This window comes from Equus przewalskii, chromosome 17 (genome assembly GCF_037783145.1).
Source record: "Equus przewalskii isolate Varuska chromosome 17, EquPr2, whole genome shotgun sequence".
In the NCBI taxonomy this organism is placed as follows: domain Eukaryota; kingdom Metazoa; phylum Chordata; class Mammalia; order Perissodactyla; family Equidae; genus Equus; species Equus przewalskii.
This window is the reverse complement of record NC_091847.1, coordinates 39,258,596-39,275,630: the sequence shown is the minus strand read 5'-3', so window position 1 is coordinate 39,275,630 and position 17,035 is coordinate 39,258,596. Positions and strand designations below refer to the sequence as shown.

General features: G+C 43.4%; 1 protein-coding gene across 33 annotated transcripts in view; it reads right to left on the bottom strand.

Annotated features, from left to right (window-relative positions):
- TANC1 (tetratricopeptide repeat, ankyrin repeat and coiled-coil containing 1) overlaps window positions 1–12,835 on the bottom strand; it is a 229,150-nt gene extending 216,315 nt beyond the window's left edge. For 8 of the 33 annotated variants that reach the window (XM_070579902.1, XM_070579909.1, XM_070579923.1 and 5 more), the window contains exon 1: window positions 12,535–12,776. The gene's annotated coding sequence lies outside the window, so the exon portion shown is untranslated. Of the gene's footprint in view, window positions 1–11,322; window positions 11,552–11,584; window positions 12,360–12,534 lie in introns of those variants that run through there. The other 25 variants (XM_070579901.1, XM_070579918.1, XM_070579920.1 and 22 more) reach the window with 17 other exon arrangements.
- Between the last annotated feature and the right edge of the window lie 4,200 nt (window positions 12,836–17,035).

The following is a 17,035-nucleotide window of genomic DNA, read 5'->3' as shown; positions in this document are numbered from 1 at the left end:
TCCTCTGCAGGGAAGGCTGCTCTCCTGGTTGGCAATAACCCTGTTCATAAATAAACACACACACATGACTTGAGTGTGGCACTACAGACTTATTCCATCAAAATAAAATAAAGTTTATTGTTCTAAACCACACGCAAGCAAAACTCCACTGAAGGCTGTGGAGCTTCTCACGTTCTCCACTGCAGTAAATAAATGGATTTTCAAAACACTAATTTTAATTAAAACCAGACTTGTTAGCAGTATCTTCACGCCAATAATAAAATACCATTTTTTTCTCTGGTTTCTTCTGTATAAATGTCCCACTTGTTTGTTCAAAACATTTTATACAAACATCTAATTGTTTTAATATAAGCAACCACTAACTACACAGATTATCTTGAAATCAAAGTCTTATCAGACTTTTGTGACAAGTACCTTAAAACTAGCAATTTTAAAAACACTCAGAACTAAAACTTCCATTCAAAAACTGATCCAGAAAGTTGAATTTAAAAATATGGTTAAGAGGAGAAGGGAGAAAAGGACCTGTTTTTTGCACCTATGAGCCAAGCACAGCACTAAGCGTTTTATAGAGGTTCTCACCTTCAGACTTGGCAGGGACCCTAGGAAACAGGAATTACTACCCCATTTTACAGACAGAGAGACACAGGTCAAGGAAACTGCCCAAAGCCACACACAAAACCACAGTTCACCTTGCTTCAAAGATCACGCTTTTTTCACTCACTATACCCTATATTTTTGTATTTTTAAAAACGGAAGAGAATGGGCCGGCCCGGTGGTACAACAGTTAAGTTCGCATGTTCTGCTTCGGTGGCCCGGGGTTCGCCAGTTCAGATCCCAGGTGTAGACAGGGCACCGCTTGGCAAGCCATGCTGTGGTAGGCGTCCCACATACAAAGTAGAGGAAGAGGTACATGGATGTTAGCTCAGGGCCAGTCTTCCTCAGCAAAAAGAGGAGGATTGGCAACAGATGTTAGCTCAGGGCTAATCTTCCTCAAAAGAAAAAAAAGTGGAAGAGAAAAAAGGAGTATGTGTGTATATTTTTAGTGTACTACTGTAGTTACAAAGTATCTACTCTGTCTAAGGCAAATTTTAATGTATAAACCAGTATTCCTGCCTGCTAAGGGATTAAATATAGAATGTGCTGGGAACTGCCTATGATAGCTACCATTCATCACACAAAGGGACTTCATATACACTGTGCTATTCTTCATTAAGACGCATAGAATTCCTTTAGGTTTAATTTTTCCCAGACATACAACAAGCACTTGGAAGGATATAAAGGGAAAAACCTTAAATATCAAATTAAGTTAGTAAAATCAGCTATGATAGGAACTTTTATTTACATGTCTCAGTTTCCAAAACAAGGTACATATAAAATTATCACCCTGAGGGTATTCTCAGATTTACAGCTGAACTTCAAATTAGCATAAGCATTTATCAGAAAAATATTGTTAAAATTTATCAGAGATGGAATTAATGCATATTCCTAAATTAATGTGCTTAGAAATAAATCTTTATAGAATCGTGTTTTACTATTCCAACTCAGATACCCTGTCATTCTGAATAAAATTCAACCACCAAAAATGTTTAACACTCAAAGCCATTTTACCCAAGAGGCACATGGTTTATAGTCTTAAGTTATACTGAAAACTTATATCCATTTAACCAGGCCAACTATTCAGAATACCACTGTATTTCCAACCACAACTGGAATAAATTAAACTTGCACCCCCTCGATATACCAATAAAATTAATTTCCAAACAAACTCTAAACTACTACTTCTTTATACTTTACAAAAAAAAAAAAAAGCTGCTTATGAATTGCTAGACTAAAATGCCTGTTCCCAAATCATAGCGGGGAAAAAGGTAGAGTCTGGGACCTATTCTTGCCAAAAATATTTAACCTGAATCTAAACATGCCTTTAGATCTGACCTTTAGTTTATAGGAAATACAGTGACAAAGGGACAAGGTAAACATCATCACAAGGAAACAAATTCAGGTATGGGACATCCTACAAGTTCTCTTCTAAAAATCGGGAGGAAGAGGGAAGGGGCGCTGAGATAATATTTTGCTACATTTAAAAAGACTCAAGAGACAAAAATAACAACAACCCACAGTGCAATATGTGAACCTTGATTGAATCCCGATTCCACAAAACAAAAATGGTGACAATGACATTTGAGGGACAACTAGATGACATTAAGAAATTACTGTTAATTTTGGGGCTGGCCCCATGGCCGAGTGGTTAAGTCTGTGCACTCCGCTGCAGGCGGCCCAGTGTTTCGTTGGTTCGAATCCTGGGCACGGACATGGCACTGCTCATCAAACCACGCTGAGGCAGCGTCCCACATGCCACAACTAGAAGGACCCACAACGAAGAATATACAACTATGTACTGGGGGGCTTTGGGGAGAAAAAGGAAAAAATAAAATCTTTAAAAAAAAAAAAGAAATTACTGTTAATTTTATTAAAAGTGATAAAGAGGTGATTTTTTTTCTTAAGTCCTTAGTTAGAAATGCATACTTAAGTTTGTCAGGTGACATTATATGATGTCTGCAGATTTGCTTTAAAATATTTCAGCAAAAAAACAACCCAACATTGTTCTCTGGCCAAAAGATGCTTTGCAAAAAAGTTTCTACACCTCAATGCATTTGGGAAATACTAAACACTGTTTCCCTTCAAGGAGATTCAGAATGAACATTAGAAATAAGGGTGCTCAGAAATTCTACAGTTAAAACGGAAATACTCGTTTTACTTTGGTTAATTCAGATTTTCCCACTTATTTGAACACAGAATCTTTTTTCCCTGCATAACATTTACCAATTTCCTGTGAATCAGTTTCCATGGAACCCATTTTGAGAATTCCTGCTTTATCTAGATAAATCACTCTGAACTAAGGCTCTCTTAAATCACGTGCATGCTTCAAGAATGCTGAATAGAGGCCACCCCAGCTGAGGGGTTAAGTTCATGTGCTCCACTTAGGTGGCCGTGGCTTCGCCAGTCCGGATCCGGGGCGCAAACCTAGCATCGCTCATCAACCCATGCTGAGGCGCATCCCACATACCAGAACTAGGAGGACCTAAATCTAGGATATACAACTATGTACTGGGGGGCTTTGAGGAAAAAAAAACACAGGGAAGACTGGCCACAGATGTTAGCTAGGGCCAATCTTTAAAAAAAAAAAAGAATCCTGAATAATAAAAAATTCACAATTGCCTCTATTTGCAATTTAGGAGACACTCATTTTTCCTGCGTTTTCTGCATCTATAAATAATGATATGTTTACTCTTTAAGTTAACATGTTTTCATTTATAAGTTGGACTCTTTCTATAATATGAAATTGGAACTGCAAAATTCCCCCCAAATGCAGTTAAATTTTAAATTCATCAAAGTTGTCAAACCACACCTAGTTCTCACTGTCAAAACTACCTTGAGATATTTCAAAGGCTTCCCAAACCCTCTTCAATGACTCCTCAAAATAAATTACTGGCTTTACAGTAATAACAACAACAACAAAAACATGAAATCAAAACTTTTGAAGGTTTTCAGGTGGTACTTAAGATTTTCCTGTAATTCACCTCAAAGTCTCCCAGATTTCCATCTTCATGCACCAGAAGCAATTCTATTTTTATGAACGGGTCCTTGGGTACTTGAACAACTAGATCCCAACAAATTCACTTTATCACAAATTCTACTTACTCCATGACTAAAAGTTTTACAGCAAGCTTTCAACTAATATCTGTAGTTCATTAGCGAAAAATTGTGTCCTATTCCATTTAAGAGCCTCAACACTTAAAAGCTCTCTGGAAGTAAACTTTAAAGAAAACAAAAATGGCTAACAAAGAAATCTGAGCTAGAAGTCACTGCTACAAGGAAAAACAATCAAACGTGATGTCTCCCTGGCATCTGGGAAGCAATTTGCAATGTTCAAAACCCTTTTATACACATCCTCTCACCTGACCCTCAAAACCCTGGAGAGATGTCTGTTTTCCATCATGGCAGCATATATCTAACGTGACTCAACTTGAAAGCTGACCACTTGTCAACCCCTAATCGTCCTTACTACGGAGAGAATATTGGCATAAATAATTTGATTCAGCTGAGCAGTAAAGAGACCATCACCTCCTGTCTCTCAATGGGGATGTTCAGGCCAGACCCTACCATGGAGCCTATCTCCCATGATTTTGCTTGGTGGTACTTGCAGACAGCTACCTGTCCACAGGCACTTAGATCTTCATACATCTCATCCTCCAGGCCTTTCCTGTTACTCCCCAAGGAGAGCAGACTCTCCTTTGAACTCACTGCAACTGCGTAGGATTATCCAGCGATGTTTTTGCACCATCATCCCACAGAGCTTCCCATTTTCACCCAAGTCAGCGTTCCCACGTGAAAGGAGGACAGTGTGTGACTCTAGGCAACATGTGTGAGGAGAGACAAAACAGCTTTGAAATAAAAATGACCCAGGTTTGGATCCTGGATCTTCCTGTCTTGGCCATGTGTACTCCTTGTCCTCACTTCCCTTACCTATATATGGAGCTCTCTACCTCCTAAAGTTGTCAAGAGCTGGAGGAGAGAAAACCTCCCCATGGTAACCGGCAGAGAGCAGTGTCTAACAACTTTGGGTTCTCTGCTTGCCTCTCATTGCCCCAAAAGGGGAAACAATCAATTTTTACAAAATGACAAAGGCAAGACAGGATCCCAAGCAACAAGAAGCCTACAGCCTATAGGCAAAGCAAACAGGTGAAAAACTTAATAATAAAAGGCAGAGGGAGGCGCTGGCCTGGTGGCGCAGCGGTTAAGTTCACACGTTCCGCTTCTCGGCAGCCCGGGGTTTGCCAGTTCAGATCGCGGGTGCGGACATGGCAGCGCTTCGCAAAATCCATGCTGTGGTAGGCATTCCACGTATAAAGTAGAGGAAGATGGGCACAGATATTAGCTCAGGGCCAGTCTTCCTCAGCAAAAAAGAGGAGGATTGGCAGTAGTTAACTCAGGGCTAATCTTCCTCAAAAAAAAAAAGGCAGAAGGAGAAAAATATTATAACGAACGTACAAGCAATGTGCTAGGCAGATTAAATAGAAGGAATTATTTAAATGCAGAAGGGGGAAATCAGAAAAATGTTAATGAAAAGCAGTATTTATTTGAGCTAGGCCTTGAAGGATAACGAAAATCTCAGTGTTGGTGGGGAGGAGAGAACAGTTTCCTCAGAGGCAAAATTGAAACAAAACATGTGACAGTTACAGAATGGGCAGGAGCTCCGTGGCATTTGCAGAGACACAGAGAGGACAACTGGGTCTGGAAAAGAGAGTTAGGACCCAGATCACGGAGAATCTTGAAAGCTATGAATAAAAGGGGAACAGGTATCAGCTATGGTGCTTTAAGCTGCAAGTAACGAAAAATATGTGACTGTAAGTAGCGCACACTGTGGTCTCAAATTTGATTATGCAGCCCTAACAAGAAAAAACGAAACGTACTCCCAACATGTTATGCTATATATAATTTAAACATAATTAAAACACTAAAGTTACAAATTATATGTGCATACAAATGTAGTGCATACATTATAAAACATCCATTAAAAACTTTTTTAAAAAAGGGAATGATTCAAACGGTATTCCTTTTTTTTTTTTTTTTTTTTGAAGATTGGCCCTGAGCTAATATCCGCTGCCAATCTTCCCCCTCAACGAAAGCCCCCTAGTACATAGTTGTATATCCCAGCTGTAGGCTCCTCTATGTGGGACGCCGCCCCACTGTGGCTTGATGAGCGGTGTGTAGGTCTGTGCCCAGGATCCAAAGCAGAGAACCCCGGGCTGCCAAAGCAGCGCATGAGGACCTAACAACTCGGCCACAGGGCTGGCCCCCAAACACTATTCTTAAGTTTACTTTTATTTATTAATACAAATCCATACACAATTTCAGTGCCAACTTATTAAATTTGATTTAAAAGTCATTTCCTAATCTCATAAGGAATTTCTTCTTCTTATATACTTACATCATCATCATTAAACTTTCTTTGCAAGAATCTTTTTAAGGCACTTGCCCATTTTGTAGGAGTCAGTTTACTTAAAACTAGATAATATAATCCATTTATATGGATAGAGTTCACCGACAGCAAGAATGTGGGTACCACTGTCAATTCCACCAAGATGTAAAATGCCTACTGTTTCCTCAAGCAACCTCATATAACCTAAACGACAGGAAACTTTCAGATATCTATCAACCAGTGTCAACTCATCTATTAAATATTAGTAAAGCTTTTTTTTCTAGATAAAGTTTTAATATTTCCTTCCCTCCCATACTGAATGGTCTAGCACACTACAATTTGGAGATCACTGCCTCAAACAATAACAAAAAATTTTTTCTCACACAAGAAGTTCTGAGTCACAGCGGTTTTAGGGTTGGTTAATTTAGCAGCTAAAAAAAGTCACTGTGGTCTTAGGCACCTTTCATCTTTGTACTCTGTGATCCTCAGAGTGTCAACCTGATCTATTTTGCTGACCTTACCTTCTCAGTATGGTGGGACCCAATAGGTGTCACATATGTACTCATGAACCAGTCACTAGCAACAGGTATGGTATTACTAAAGTTGATTGGCTTAATCAAGGTTTACTCCCGGGGGCAGGGGACAAACCCAACTTACCCTGAAGTACATGGCCAATAGAAAACTAATCAAAAGCAGAACTGTGTTATCAAGTAATGGGGTAAATTATAGCAATGGCCCCTACAACGCATCATGTAACCACCAGAGCATGAGGGAGCCTAGGCTCAGGCAGAAACACCATCCAGCTGAGCCCACCTCCAATTTCTGAATCCTGATCAAATAAACGGTTGTTGGTTTAAGCCACAAGGAGGGGTGACCAGGTTGGGGAATGCCGTGACACAGGCAACAAACCATTCCTGCTATAGCACTCTACGTATGTAGGACAAAGGGGGAACAAAGAACTACACTGTTTCACTTCCACAGATTTTTTTTTTTTAATTCTAACATCTAGTTCAGAGTCAGCAAGCACTCAATAAACATTAATAATTGATGTTACTAATCCCAAGTAATTTAGAATAAAGCATGGCAGAGAGAGAGGAGCATAATGGGTTACATGGGAATAATGACCAACTCTCGAGTTTTCGGCAGTAATTCAACACCCTGTTACACAAATGCCTGTGTATGCAGCAATTCAAATCCCCACAGAATGTGGAAAAGTCTACTACTCTCCAGACTATGGCGCGCACATCACAGGAGCATTAAAAACGTTCCTACCCTTTGGCATACTGGTATGTTGTTATGACCAGCAATACCACTTTTGGAAGCAGATCCTTCATGAGACAGCTAGCTTTTTTGTTTACCCAGCCCCCTCCCGCCCCCCTTAACAATAACCCCCTTCTTTGTGGCATACTTCGTCTCCCCACAGTCCCATCTTGTGGATCTAATGGGGACTGCCAACCGTAATTCTCCTTTGGCTGGCATCAGGCCAATCCGGGTTCTCTCCAGGGCCCTCCCAAATTGGAAGTAAGAGCAAGGAGTCAGTTTTTTGATGCTGTGAGGTTCTGAAGCTACCAGCAGTCAGGTACCCCTATGTGCTGAGCATTGTGCTGGGCCCCGGTGATTTAATGAGTAAATCATATGTGAGCCAAAGTCTGACAGCCTAAGAGATATTTATTTCCCACACACCTAAATGTCAAAACGGACCAGTTAAATAAACTATGGTAATATATGTAATGGTTTACTAAACAGCCATTAAAACAGTGCCAAAAAAGAATGTACTGAAATGACAGGGGGAAAAAGCACGTTACATACCGTCCTCTAAACCATGCAAATTCATTATATGCACCCTTGTATGTTGAATCTCTTTCATATTTCCTCAAAAGCACACATAATATAGGATCCCGGTTTTGCATGAGTATATATGCATGAAAAGGTCATAGCCAAGTGTTTCTTAGAGTCTGCCCCACCCCCGACCCCCACTCAGAGGTAATAAGCCACTGCTCATGAGAGGCAAGTAACCCTAGGTGCACTGGGGTGGGGCAGGGAAGGTGGTGAGTCATCGTAGCTCTGGGCTATACAACTGAACATCCTGGGTTCACATCTGTAGGCAACTGTGGCTGGAAGATTTGTACTTACAAATTCCCTCATAGTAGAGGCAAAAATCGGCACTAAAATCCAGGGACTATGACATCCCTCCGCAACACTTTTCTTGCCCTCGACATTCTTGCCTATGGCACTCACCTTTTCAGCATATTCTCCTTGATCACGCACACCTGCAGAAGCCCCTAAAGACAACATCTATGCTACAAGGGTGACCCTCACGAGAAACGCAGCTGAACCAAACCAGAACCGCTTTCCCTCTTCACAAGATAATGTTCCCCAACAGCCATCTTTATCAAAAGTCCTCCCCTATCATTCAAAAATCCTTTCTCCTGATAATAAAAAACCAGAAGCCATTCCTCAGCTTTGCTGCTCTTGTCCCTTTCTGGTACACTGATAACAAAGTCTCCCAACTTTCTTAGCAAATACTGCTTCATGAAACTCTCTCCTCACACACGTGGAAATGGCAGCCCTCACAGTCAGTCAATGGGTACTGACTGAGACATCCTCTTTTTGAGGTTTAAACCCACTGCTTAATATTTTGAAAAGACAGTCTTCTAAGAATAAGTTTAAAACGCTGAAGATGGACAGGCTGCTCAGACATAAAAGCGCCTATAGCTTAGCACATAATTTTATTTTAGAATCTTTTAAAGAAAATCCATACCAGCTTCCAGATGAGCGTCAAGCTGCACTCAGTGCTCTTAAATAGGCAAGCAGGACACGGAACAAATATTTAGAGTCAGAATGAAAATGGGTCACCTGCAGCCTACTACTTCTTTACCGTTAAACCGATGACATAAGGGAAGAATCTATTTAGCACAGAAAATGCTGCAAAATCAGACTTATTCAGACATCAGTAGAAACAGCCTAAGTACAATGACACCAAAAAAGGGACATTTATCCAGGCTTTGTAAGTCAGCTGCGAGCTACCAAGATGAAAGGCAAATGATATGTTCATTTCTTATTTTAAAACAGACGTACAGATTTGAGAAGTGATTTCCTTAAGAACGCTGTCTGGGTTATTAGTCCGGATTATACATCACACTAGATCCTGAAGCCTACTTAATAAAAAAGAAGTTGAAAATAAACAAATGATTAGTTTGAGGTATATGAATTTCTGAAACTCTCTTGGGGAGAAAGTTTTATTAGCATTATTACTGAACTGTTTTTAATCTCTGACATCAAAGCATAGATGTTAACCCTGGGGCTTTGAAACCAGAATAACTCATAATGAAATACTGTGAGAAATTGCCACATTTAACATTAGTCTGTCAAGTTTAAGCCAATTCACAGGTGACTCCATCAATAGAGAGAGAGGTATGGAGGAGGGAATAGGGAGAATCAGAAGACTTAGGTTCAAGTTCAACTCCACCATTTACAGATGATGTCGAGCAAACTGATCTAACTTGCCCAGCCTCAGTTTATTTAACTGAGGGTTCAAGGAAAAAATATGTAAGTAAAGCCCTTTATAAACACCAAAGAACTGTTCTAAGATTACAGCACTGGCTCCAGCATGCCTACATTTCTCAAACTCTTGGAGATTCAAAGAACTTTAGGGTTGAAAGGTAATCCCATTTTAGGGATGATAACAACGAGAAAACCAAGGCCCAGAAAGACTTAAAAGCCATGTACACAAACACATTCCTTCTGATGGGAGGCTGGGGGGAGGTTCTAGTTTTTCCACCACTGAAATACACATTTTAAAGACAGTTCAAAACAAAGCTATCCTAGGGACTAAAAGAAATCCCTCCCCAGCAATATACATACATCTCTCCCTCTCTCCCCCCTTTGTTTTTGTAAACTTTATTTCTGTAATTTACAAGTTAAACTAAACTTTTCATCAGAAAGAGAAAAATAAAGCCATTTCTCTGACTATGAGACTCACAGCCCACTTTTAACCCAACCCAGACAAACCTCTACAATGGGGTTAGAAATGTCTAATGGAAACTTCGACATAACATTAACCTCCAGCTATGCTGGCAGGCGTCATTACAATATGGATTACCATTCTACCAACCCAGGGATGCTGGTTTTAATGTCCCCTGAGAGATAAAGATTAATCAGCAACTCAGAGGGGGCTGTTGCCTAAAAATGGACAGTTAAATTGAGACAATTCCATTGTCTTTAAAATTGTGCCCTCCATCACCCAGTATCAAAAACCCACTGTGGCACCGAATAAATTGCATGTGGTTAAAGAGACAAAATGTTCTTTTTTCCTACAGGCTGTTATGGGAAGCAGAAAAAAGCTGACTACGAATCAGTTATGTTTTAGTTTCACGACGGACGTAAATTATGATAATTTGGACATTCTGGTGGTTAAACCAAGCAAGCAGGAAAACCATTGCTTCCAAGCCTCAGCAAAAGTTAGGTTTGTGGCATCACAGCTGAAAGACAGGGTCGTGCAAAGCGACCTTAAATTTATTTTTGGACTTTCCTGCTCCAGTAACATCGATGACACTATTTCCCATCCTTTATTGTCAAATCACAACAGTCCGGAAGCCTGGACTGAGCTCACTTGGCAGGTAACAGGAGCAACCCTAGGAGGAAGTCCTGAAGGATGTCAGATACCATATTTCCTTTACTCCCGCATACTTTTCCTCTTCACACCACCAGGATATATTTACCATGAGTTCTGACTGACACCCACCAAGCATTCTGGCTGACAAACTTAGCAAAAACTGGCATACTCTAAGGGAAGGCCCCTTGTGAGTGTTTTAAGTAGCTTAGATGAGAAAAACATTCAGACTACCACTATAATGAACATGTCTCAGTCGCTCATAAATTCTTTCACTCCCAGCAATCAAGAAGCAGCTGTTAAAATCCAGGAATCTTCCTAGTAGCAGACCTGAGAGACCTCCAAGCTGGCCAGAGCCGCTTCACAACTGCTTTCTTCTCCTTCCCCTCCCCCATCCCAGGAGTGCCAGCCTGGCAGGAATAAAGACGACCCAGGAAGGAAAAAAAAAGAGAGAGAGAGAGTAGCGGATCTGGTGAAAGCAGAGATGCAGACTCCCTTTATTTCCACTACAGAGAAATACCAACTCTTTGTACCAACCAGCCGGCCTTCTCCTTTCCTCTCCCATCCCCACACCCTCCAAACACATTAACTTCGGCAGTCTGGTAGTCTGGCATTGCCAGTTAGCGACCTCAGCAGTCCTAAGCCCTTTCTTCAAACATTCTGATCCACACACTTCCTTTCCGCGGCAGAGTTCGAGGCCCATCCCACCGGGAGACTCAGCTTCCCTTACCTTGTAACCCGCCCAGACGGCGCTGCTCTTAGGGTCAAGTTCAAGATGAACGTGCCCTCCTAACCTCCTCGACTTGACTACAAGAGGGAACAGCGCTACCGAGACGACTCCCACACGAGGCACGGGGATCTGGGGCTGCTAAGATTGGGCTGGAGGGGTCAGTGAGGGGAAGACTGTCGCCAAGCCCGGCGTCCTCAGACCCCCCTGGCCGCGGCGCCGTATTTCTACCTGGCCACCGCCGCATTTCCTCCCGGAGACTTACACAATAAGTCAACTTAAGTTTTGAGAACGCCGGTCCACAGACGTTTCTGTCTGCAAACACGCCGCACAATGCCTAGGGCTTCCTTCCTCGCCAGCCGTTCCGGAAAGCTGCCCGACCAAAGCCGGGAGCCTCACACGCCCCCAGCTGCATGTCCGCACCCCAAAGTCCCCCATGAAGAACGTGCGCCCTGACCTAAGTCCCCCAGAAGTGACCACTCTCCACGAACAAGGGGATTCACAATCTTGATACAATTCTCGTCTTTCTCAGCCCCCCCCAATGTCTAATCCTAGCTCACCGCCCCCCCACACCCCCCCAAGAACGTGGACATGTTCATCGCAGTGTTCTCGGAAGCGAAGCAATAGCCTTTCAGCCCAGACTGGGGCAATACGGCACCCCTCCCTCCGGCTTAATTCCACCCGGCAACTTCGCGACCTGCGCTCCCCTTCACTCCGGGGGCGCCCTGGACCCCGCGGTACCAGGCGCGCCTCTCCCCCGCCTCCCCCGCGCCAGGTACCAGGCGCAGCCCAGGCCCTTGCCAAGCCCGAGGGCTGCAGAGGAGGCGGGAAAGGGGGCGAGGAGGTACTTTGGGGAGGGGTGGTCCCGACACTCGAGCGTCCAGCCGCGCGTTCCCGGTGCCCCCGAAGCCCAGCTCCGCGGGGGACCGGCTCGGTCCGGCGCGAAGGGGACGGCGAAGGGAAGGCGCCGACTCTCCAGAGCCGCCGGGACCAAGGCCCAGGGCGCCCAACATGTCCGTGCCTATCCCCGGAAAGCTCCCGAGTGCTCCCAGCGCAGGGGGGAGGGAGGAACCAGAAACTTTCCCACATGCCTTTCCCCTCTCCCCATCACTGTCTCCACGTCCCGGGGACCCTCTCCTCCCCTCTGCACCGCTGCAGCTGGCCCTGCCCGGGACGCACGGAGGCCCGCAGCGGCGCCGGGGCGGCGGGAGTTACCTGCCGGGAAAGTTTCCAGCTCCTCGGCGCGGTTCCCCACCCCCAGGGCCGGGCCTCGGGGCGCGGCCAGCTCGGCGCTCTGCGGCTGCCTCTCCTCCGCTCCCGAGGCGGCCGCGGCTCCGGCAGCTGCCACAGCGAAAGCTGCGCTCCGACCCGTCCCCCCGCCTCGCTCGGCCCACACCGGGGCCTCATTGGCAGCACGAATCCCCGCCCTTGCGCGTGTTCCCGAAGGCACCTTCCTCTCGCGCGCCCGACCCGGCCGCCCCTCCCCGCCCCGGGCTGCGGCGGCTCCCGGGACCCACCGGGGCGCGGCGCGCGAACTTTCCGCCGGGCGCCGGCCCAGCGCCTTCCCGCCCCACATCTCTGGGCCGCGTCCCCGGCTTCCCCCAAGGGGCTAGTCCCCTGAGGCTGCGCCTGGCCCCCTCCGGGACTGGATCATGATAGGTGATAAGTCTTTTTTTCAACCTCTTTAAAAATCAGTGAAGTGACCCGTCTTCCCCTCCTTGCTGCCTTTTGAAAACAACCGAGGAGGACATATGGGAGCAATTAACCAAGCTGAAGTTTTGGTGGATGCTTTAGGGTGACTTGTGTGGTTTCTTGAATTTTCTCTCCCTCACTTAACTACATACACACACACATACTCAAACACACTCACTTTCTGGGGCAAGAATGAGCTAAGGGAGTTGGAAGTTGTACAGGACATCTCGCCTGCTGTGTCTCTTTCTTTCCCGAAAGCGAATTAGGGACGTTCAGGACCTGGTGTCTGCAGCCTCCTCCGACCGCTCTGGGCCTGCCCTATGTTGTCTGTGCTACATCGACGGAGGGCCAATGTCTTGCTTCTGTCGGCGGGAAGAGGGAGGTATGGAGCGGGGAGAAACACAAAGATGCTATTATTGTTTCGGTTGGTAGCAGTAAATTAAATTCCCGAGTTCCCAAAATGTTTTGTTATTCCCCAGCAGAGCGAAAGCCGAGATAGGGGCCTACAGATTCAGGAGTCCTGGGTTCGCCAGCACCCCTCAGGAATCCCAGGCAGCCAATTCAGGCTGGGAGGCACAGCCCTCTCCACACCCGAAGGCCTTTAGGCCAGCCTTGGTCTCGGAACGATCAGCTAGGACTGCTGCTTCCTTGTGCGGCCTGAGGGAACGTGCACGGGTCACCCCAATGGTGTGTCTGGAGCAGCGAATACAGAAGTTGCTGTAAGTGGATTTATTGGCAACCCCTAACCTCGCTGTGGCAAACCCGCCTTTAAAGACAACTGTGTTTTAAATAAGTTCCTCATAAAAACTTCAACCTCGTGCAGAGCTTCCCAGTACTGTAAAGATACCCGGCGATAAGTATCCATATTTAAAGTTCTTATGAGAAGAGACAGGAAGCAAAATGCCACACAATCTTTCTATGTAAATAAAAGATGACTCAAGTTTGCTGGATTTTTCATCCATAGTTTCAAAGGCCTGATATTACTGTGCTGATATTTGAGCAATAAACATATCAACAGCCTTGAAGTCTTCCTGAAACAAAGCAGGATATGAATATTTAAAATAAAATATAAACTTGTTAAACCAGAAAAGCTATTGACTTATCTCTGCACTTCGAAATGTCTCATTGGACAACCAGAGGCACTCACAACTAGAATATACAACTATGTACTGGGGGGGCTTTGAGGGGAAAGAAGGGGGGAAAAAAAGATTGGCAACAGTTGTTAGCTCAGGTGCCAATCAAAAAAAAAGAAATGTCTCTGCTGAAAAATATGGTAAGGTTTTATTTAATTTCTCTTGAAATGAAATGCATGATCTTTCAACAACAGATAAAAAACATGATCTTTCAACAACAGATAAAAAAGCCAGTCAGCAACATTAATGATGAAAAAAAATGACACAAACCAAAGAAAAAAACCCCACGGTAGTCTAACTAATCTGAAATATTAAGATGTAAAAGAAACAATCCTAGGGAGATAGACTGGTACACTTCTCTGCCTCACACTTCTTTATAATGGGTGAAATGTGTAAGGGAGGAAATATACATCACCTTCCTTCTTTGGCTCTTCTAAGTTATATTCTCCAAGTTTTTGATGAAATTGCGTAAACTGGGCTTTGAAGACAATGAAATTCAGTTTTTTCTTTCTATCAAAGCTCTCTCTGTAGCAAGTAGAACATCTCTAAAGTAAATATGTTAATTACTGGCATCATCTTTAAGTTATTTTTAGTTGAAAAATTTTTGTCTTTATAGTTTCAGAAGTCATAGTCACTAAAAGTAATTTCATCACTGCCTAGTTAGCCGTGTTTAACATTCTCAACAGGCATACAGCTAGCAATCTGAAATTTGTACACGGAATGGCCCTGTCTCCCCTTCTTCCTGTACTGTTTATATAATCCAAACTACATATGTTATTATGCACGAACTGATCTTCAGCTTTAAACAGCTAACATTACATACAGTATGTCATACTAAGAACTTCAAAGCTGTCTTAAGCTGTAAGTGAAAATGGTACATTTTATAGAATACAAGGCCAAAAACACAGTAATAAAAATTCATGAGTGAGAAAAAAAAAAGAGGATCCTTAAGATCTTCTGTCAGAAAAAAAATTTGAACATTTTCTAGGCATCTAAATATGTGAAGTATTAGCTGAGCCCAGGTTCAAAAAATGAATTTTAATGCTTTTTAAAAATCTGCTTTTCCCTTAAAAAAAGTGTTTTATTTAGTTGTTAGGTGATTTGTATTTTTAGGGGGAGGGGAGAGCAAGAATCACTTTTGTTTTTCTTAGGGTATTTCTGCTCATCCCATCCAGTTTAAAAAGCTCACTCATTACATTTCTGTTGATTCCAGCTGAAAAAAAGAGAGCAATATAGACCACATGACTATTATATGTTGAACACATTCGCCAAATATACATACCAGATACTGGATTCTATTTTTAAATTGCTAGCAATGGAGCTTTTCTCAGTAGAGAGAAAGAAAATAGCAAATAATAAACTGGTTATTGTACTGCACAATTTACCGCCCAGAGCAATAGGCTGAGGAAGGGGTGAGGAAAGAATGTGCCTTGTGAGTGTTAGTATGCTTTTTTCCCTCGCTCAGATTCTTAAGTACTTCTATTTTAAATCAAGCCTAAGTTAGGATCATAGCCAGTGTTTATTATGGTATGTGTAGTATAGAATACAGAGTGAGAAGTGAAATGTTTAAAACAGTATAGTAATTAAATACAAAAACTGAGACAGGACCAAAAAACATAAGGCAAGGTAGGAAACCCAGACTCAAAATAATTCAGCTCATGGGGGCTGGCCCCGTGGCCGAGTGGTTAAGTTCGCGCGCTCCGCTGCAGGCGGCCCAGTGTTTCGTCGGTTCGAATCCTGGGCGCGGACATGGCACTGCTCGTCAGACCACACTGAGGCAGCGTCCCACATGCCACAACTAGAGGAACCCACAACGAAGAATACACAAGTATGTACCGGGGGGCTTTGGGGAGAAAAAGGAAAAAATAAAATCTTAAAAAAAAAAAAAAAAAAGTTAAAAAAAAATAATTCAGCTCATGAACACTTTTCACCTCCTTTGGAGCATCTTTTAACATTTATAGAATTCATTCTCCTTTGGTCCATTCATTCTTCCTTTCCCTTTTAACATTTTGGGGAGAAAAGAATTATTAAAGACATGGGAATAATGAAATAAGTTGGGTCATAGTTAGAAATCAGTTGGGAAAAGCAATGAAATGACATACCCCTGCACAGTTCCTACATGTGTAATGATCTGTGGTCACACACGTGTGCCACCACCGTGGTCAGTTGTGGGCTAATGGCAGACACTTGTCCAGGGATAGTAAAAGCCACGGTTGTGCACAGTTAGCCAGACAGTTAAATTAGACATCATCCAATGGGACATATAAACCTCTCTGCACGTCTAGCACATGGCCTGCCAATATTGTAGAAACTCATCCAACAGGGGATAGGCTGTGAATCCTTTAAACTGATAAGGATGGGCCGGCCCCATGGCTGAGTGGTTAAGTTTGTGAGCGCCGCTTTGGCGGCCCAGGGTGGGTCTTGGGCGGGGACATGGCACCGCTTGTCAGGCCACGCTGAGGCGGCGTCCCACATGCCACAACTAGAAGGACCCCCAACTAAAATATACAACTATATACTTAGGGGGATTAGGGGGAGAAAAAGCAAAAAAGAAGATTGGCAACAGTTGTTAGCTCAGGTGCCAATCTTTAAACTGATAAGGAGTCCACTGAGGGAAGAAAGTAGGGAGATAGAATCAGAGGTTCTCATTTCTTTATGAGAATATAGGAGTAGCTAAAATCCTGGGAGGATCTGGTTCAAGATGGCTTGTGCTCTAACATTTTATATACAGATTTAGTCCAATCTTCTGACGGTGAACTGGTCTCTAGGGGGAAATAGAAATTTCCCATGTTCAGGAAGGGTGACGTAATGTAATCAGGTAGTAATCCCTCCAATAAATGTTGTTGAGTCTGGTTAAGATGGCTTAAAAAGAAATGTGCTGTTAAGTTTGG